Below are 6,698 nucleotides of genomic sequence, written 5' to 3'. Positions count from 1 at the left end.
TAAAAAAAATTTTTTTTATAAAGAAACAAACATTTGTTTCTGGCCAAGATGCAGAATTACAGAATGTCAGATCTGAAAGGGACCTAGAAAACCTCTAACCTAAGGATTCTTAACCTGGAATCTGTGAACTTTTAAAAAATGAAGAGAGAGGTAATTTTATTTCAATATAATCAATTTCCCCTGAAATCCTGTTGCTTTTGTGTTTTTAAAAACATTCTGAGAAGGGCTCCTTCTTTTATCAGATTGCCAAGTAGTGCCCACTAAAAAAAGGTTATCATCTCCCAACCCCTCACACTAGTCAACTTTTTGTCTTTTAAACTCTTACCTTCCATCTTAGAATCAATACAGTGTATTGGTTCCAAGGCAGAAGAGTGGTAAGGGCTAGGCAGTGGGGGCTAAGTGACTTGCCCACAGTCACCCAGCTAGGAAGTATCTGAGACTCTGGGCCTGGCTCTCAATCCACTGAGCCACCCAGCTGCCCACCCTGGTCAAATTTTTTTTTTTCTTTTTGGTGGTGAGGGTGAGGGATAGAAGAGAAACAAACTTAAGTTCTCATGTTAATTGATTTGCTTAAGTTCTCACAACTATTAAGTCGGCAAAGCAAGAGCTTGAATGCAGATCTTTGGACTGCAAGTCCATATATAACCTTCTCCATCCTTCCTCCTCTATATATGTTCAATAAAAATCGGCTGACATCCATATGAGGAGACGAATGGAATCATTAATTTTGCTACTGTGTGCATTTTATCTGTGGCTAATAATTACCCTCTTTGTAGAGATAACAGCATGTGAAAATATTTGCTGATGTGAGTTCTTGCTATGAAAAAAACCAAGATTTGTGGAAATTAGTAGTAACTAACTGGGGACCTATAATAAAGTACATTCCCCTTTCATGATCTAGAAGGTCAAGTTGGAATCAAACGTGATTCTTAAATTTTTCAACTGTTGGATGTTGAGTCTTTAATCAGTTTGCATAGGAGATAGTAGTATGAAATTGAGAGTGGACATCATGACCAATTTGTGGAGTCATATTACTTTGTAAATACCTACTTGATTTGCATGTTCTGTATGTATATATTATTATATATAATACATACATGTGTGTATATATTTCATCTATATAAAAGACCTTTGTCATTCTACACACTGAGAATAAGTAAATTTTACTTGTTCTCTGAGATTCTTAAAGTGAGTGTGGTGTAGTAGAAAGAACATTCTTTCTGACTATAGGAGGGAGAGGATCTGGTTCCAGCTTTGCCACTAAACTTCCTTTGGTCCCTTAGATAAACCTCAGTTTTCTTCTCTTGAAAGTTGAAAAGTTGAACTAAATCATTTTTTTAATCCTTACCTGCTGTCCTAGAACAGATTCTAAGTATCCATTCTAGACAGAAAAGTGGTATGGGCTAGGCAATAGGGAATAAATGACTTGCTCAGGGTCTAACAGTTAGGAAGTGTCTGAGGCCAGATGTAAAGCCTAACTCCAGTCTTGGCTTTCAGTCCATTGTGCTACCCAACTGCCCCAAACTATATCATCTTAAGTAAGCCCCCCTTCTAGGTCTAATATGCTATGTATGAGCTTCTTCTCCAGTTTTGTGGCATCATTATCCCAGATGTACAAATGTTAAACAGGAAACAGAAAAAACAACATGACTTACCTATAATTAGATAGATGCTTGGACTCTAAAACACTTGTTGCAGACTTCAATGATATTCTTGAGGTTCCCTGGTTCAGCATATTTTCCTGATAAGTGAAAGGAGAAGAGGGTGAAAGGGATCCAACACCACCAAAACTTTTTACTAGACTGCTGTTATCACCTTGGCTCACCATTAGAGGACAATATTACTTTATTCTTGGGCACAGTTGAATCTATACCAACCAATATCTTTTTCTCAAAACCATGACTAGTATCATGGAATGAAGAAAAGATACATCATTTGGTTCAGTTTGTTTCTATTTAGATCCAGAGGCCCTTAGACAATGGGATCTCAAAGTTGGGGCTTATAAATCAGGGCTGGGGGACCTCCAAAACTCAAAGGCTTGAGAAAATACCCTATGCTGCTTATTCTAAAAAAAACAATTGTAAGAGGTAGTGTGATCTTTGATCCATGACACCATATCATTTCATCTGGCACTGGGAATTTGGGTGGGGTGGGGTGGAGAAATGATGGAGAAGAGCACACAAGGTGAAGAGTCAGGAGTGGGATGGGAAATGGGAGGAGAGACAAGCCTGCCTAGTGCACCTGAGCTACAGTTGCTAAGTTCCCATTTGTCATTAGTTAACCGGATTTCCCCACTGTCCCTCCCATATACTAATTGGGAATTTCATCTACATGTTGGTATAGGCTATAATGGGTAGTTTAGTGCTCAGAGCAATATATTTGGGGTCAGATTACCCAAATTCAAATTTTGGTCCTGTCAAGATTTGACCCATGTGACCATAAGCGTTTATTAAATATTAACCATGCATTACTAATTGCGAGGGATGCAAAAAAGGGCAAAACAGTTTTTGCTACAAAGGATCTCCTAATGGGAGTAGCAATATGAACAACTAGGTGCATACAAATATATATGCAATAGATGGAAGATAATTTCTGAGGGGAAGGAAAGCCTCTTACAGAAGCTTTTGGACTGAATCTTGAAGGAAACCAGGGAAATTAAAAGGTCTGCAGGGGGAAGGGGCAGCAAATACAAAGACAACGAGATGGAGAGATGCAGTAATGTATGTGTATTGGAGGAAAAAAGGCTAATGTAGCCAGATTGTAGAATACATAGTGGTCATGAAAAGATTTAAATGTCAAGCAGAGCATATATTTGTTCCAGGTGGCAATAGGAAACCACTAAAGGGGAAGGATGTGACCTGATCAGACCTGTGCTTTAGGAAACTCACTTTGGAGCAAAGTAGAGGATAGTTTGGAAAGGAAGAAGTGAGACTGAAACCAATTAAAAGACAGTATTTTGATCAGGAAGGCCAAGAAAGAGTCATTTTTCCATCTCAAGGCAGCTTAGGAAAATAGGAGAGAAGCTGGGATAGGGGTTGGCCAGTGGTAAGTGGAAGTGGTGCCATTACAGGCAGAATTGGTGGTGTGTTATGGAGATGACAGCAGTAGCAGGGAGCAACTGAGTGCCCAAGGATGGTAAAGAGACTGAATACATGGTAGAAAGAGGTCTCAGGGGACCTACATACTAGCACTGGGATCAAGAACAAGTACCATCTGGCAAGTATATCACCCAGTTCCAAAGCAGAGGGGTGTTTGAAGTGGCAAGGCAAGGGAGCAGAGGTCTTAGAGGTATAAGAACAAATTCCAGAACAGTAGTATGACTGAGCTCAGAAACAGTGGGAACTTGGTTCTTATCTTTAGCCCTACACAGAAGCCTACAGTGCACTATATTAGAAAAGGAAACCAAAATCCTTCAGTTCAGTCACTCTGAACCTACAGAACTTCCCAGTGGGATATAACTGATTCTAGCAACAGTCTACAGAAACCCAATCACAAGACACAACCTAAACCAGGTCAGGAATTTGTAGTCCAGGAGGGTAGTGAACAGACACCTCACAATCATATTACTTTGGAAGCACTTAAAACTTATTGGGCCCCAAACAGCTAGATAATCAGCAAAAGAACCTAAAAGAAGCCGAAGCCAAACATTACACACACACAGTGAGTAGAGCCCAACACTAACATAAGTCCAAAATCAAGAAGTCAGGAAACATGAGGCAAGCAAAAAACCTAACCAAAAAAGACTACTGTGGTGACAGGGAAGTGCAAAGCACAAGTACAGGAAACAACAGGGGGAAAAGATACTCGAATTTATTTAAAAAAAAAAAAAAAGAATAGCTTGGTAAAAGAGGTGCAAAAAAATACTGGAAAAAAATAAAATCAGAATTGGCCAAATAGTAAAAGAGGCGCAAAATCTCATTGAAGAAAACAATTCTTTAAAATTAGAATTTGCCAACTGGAACTAATGACTCCATTAGAAATCAAGGAACAATGAAGTATATAGTCAAAGACTAAAGATATAGAAGAAAATGCAAAAATCTCAGGAAAATAGATCATAGAAGGAGATTTGAGAATCATTAAACTACCTGAAAGCCATGAACAGAAAAGCTCAGACATTATATGTGTATTACATATAATATATGTAACCTTTATTTTTTTTTACTTAGTTAAGTCACCCAGAGTCACAGCTAGGAAGTCTCTATGGTCAGATTTGAACCCAGGTCCTCCCAACCCCAGGCGTGGTGTTCTATCCATTAAGCCACCTTGCTACCCCTAGACATATTTCAAAAAATCATTAAGAAAAAACTACAGAGATATCTGAACCAGAGGACAAAAGTAGAAATGGAAAGAATCTACCCTTCAACTCCTAAAAGAAATCTCAAATGAAAACTCCCAGGAATATTATAGTCAAAATCTAGAACTCCCAAATGCCATGGAGCCACAGTCATACAAGATTTAGCAACTACCAACATAAAGGAGCAGAGGTCTTGGAAGATGATATTCCAGAGGGCAAAGGTGCTAGGATTACAACCAAGAATAATCTGCCCAGCAAAAAAGTGAGTACAATATGGAAGGAGGGGTGGGCATTTAATGAAATAGAACATTTCAAATATCCTTGATGAAAAACAAAAGCTGAATAGAAATTTTGACATTCAAACACAGAACTCAAGCATAAAAAAGTAAATATGATTGACAAAGGACTAGTCAAGATTAAACTGTTCATATATGGGAAGGTGATACATGTGAATCTTTCAGAATTTTTTTCACTAGGACTGTCTAAAGGAACATACTTGGAAGGCATGAATATGATTCTGTTATGTTGGGATGCTTTCAAAGGAGAATTCCCACATCTGTCTCCTGAAAAATCTGAATTCCCCAACATGAGTTTTTCTCTGAAGTAGGTCAACTGCCTCATTCTATTTTGAGGCCCTCCCAAAGGAATAAAGGATAAAGCTTCTGTTAGTCTTTAGTACTATATAACCCTCCTAGAGAAATATGCAACTGACCTGGTCAGACAGAAAATTAGCAAGCCTCAGTATTTAGGACAGTACACGATGAACCTGAAGGTTTGGTGGGAAAGCCCTTTATAAAATACTCTTTAGTTGCAATTTTAAAAAAATTAGGGGCAGCTGGGTAGCTCAGTGGATTTAGAGACAGGGAGATCCTAGGTTCAAATCTGGTCTCAGACACTTCCCAGCTGTGTGACCCTGGGCAAGTCACTTGACCCCCATTGCCTAGCCCTTACCATTCTTCTGCCTTGGAGCCAAGACACAGTATTGACTCCAAGATGGAAGGTAAGGGTTTTAAATAAATAATAAATTTTAAAATTTTTTTGGCAAAAATTTGGAACAGGACTCCCAAGAGTAATCGAGCTTTCAAATTAGGATCTTCAGGAACCAACTGACCTGGACCACTAAAGATAAAATGCCCACATTTTGATTAGATCAAAGCAGTAGAAGGCAGGTAGCCTGGTAAATATAATCCCTGGAGGTGGTCAAAGGAAAAAACTTTGGAGAGTCACCCCAAGAAAAAAGTGACCCTTTGGCATGTGGATTGTCATAGTTGCTATGGCATCCAGAGGGGATACTGAGGAAAAAGACAGGGATAAAAGTGCATTCAGCTCAGACCAGGATCTATCACTGACAATGATCTTGAACAAATCAAAATCTAATCAGTGAATCAGTTTTCCCACAGGAATGAAATTAAACATACTTTATGGCAACACAGGACACATAAATTCCCTGTTCCCTACAAAAGGCTGAAATCTAACCACCTCCTGTACAGTTTCAACATTGAAACTACTTTTTCGACAGATTCTGACATCTTTGCCTCTCCCTGACTAGTGAGTTGCTGTAGCCTAAGGTCCACCAAGACCTCCAGGTTTCGACTTTCCATTCTTCTCTCAGTTGAGCTTCATTATAAATTTGCTGAAATAATAATATAATAACAATTCACATGTCTGTAACCCTTAAAGTTTTACAAAGCACTTTCTGATTGATAATCCTTTGAGGTAGATTATCTGAGATTCTTCCCATTTTAGAGATGAAGAAGCAGATGCTCAGAGATATTAAATTATTTGCCCATGGTCATGAAGCTAGTCAGTGTCAGAGCCAGAATTTGTTTTGTTTTGCTTTTTTTTATGTTTTAATATTTCTCCAATTATATGTGAAATTTTTTAATTTTTTAGAATTTCAAATTTAGAACTTTGAATTGAGTTCCAAATTCTCTCCCTCTCACCCCACTTCCTCAAGAAGGCAAAACAATTTTATATAGATTACATATGTATAGTCATGCAAAACATTTCCATATTAGCCATGTTGCAAAAGAAAACACAGCAACCCCCCCCCCAAAGAAAAGTTGTTTTTTTTAAGTGTGTAAGTGTGTGTGTGTTTCAATCTACATTCAGATTCCATCCAGATCCATTTCTGTCTCTGGATCTGGAAGTATTTTTCATAAGTCCCTTGAAATACTCTTAGATCATTGTTTTGCTGAGAATAGCAAAGTCTTACACTTGATGACCATACAATATTGCTGTTACTGTGTACAGTGTTGTCCTGTTTCTCTTCATTTCACTTTGCATCCATTCATATAAGTCCAGGTTTTTCTGAAATCATCTTGCAGAGCCAGAATTTGAGCCCAGGTCTCAGCATCACATCTAGGATCTACCTGCTCCTCCTTTCTCTTAAGTCCTATGAGAA

Source organism: Monodelphis domestica, chromosome 2 (assembly GCF_027887165.1).
Source record: "Monodelphis domestica isolate mMonDom1 chromosome 2, mMonDom1.pri, whole genome shotgun sequence".
NCBI classification, from domain to species: Eukaryota; Metazoa; Chordata; class Mammalia; order Didelphimorphia; family Didelphidae; genus Monodelphis; species Monodelphis domestica.
Note: the sequence above shows the minus strand (reverse complement) of the source record.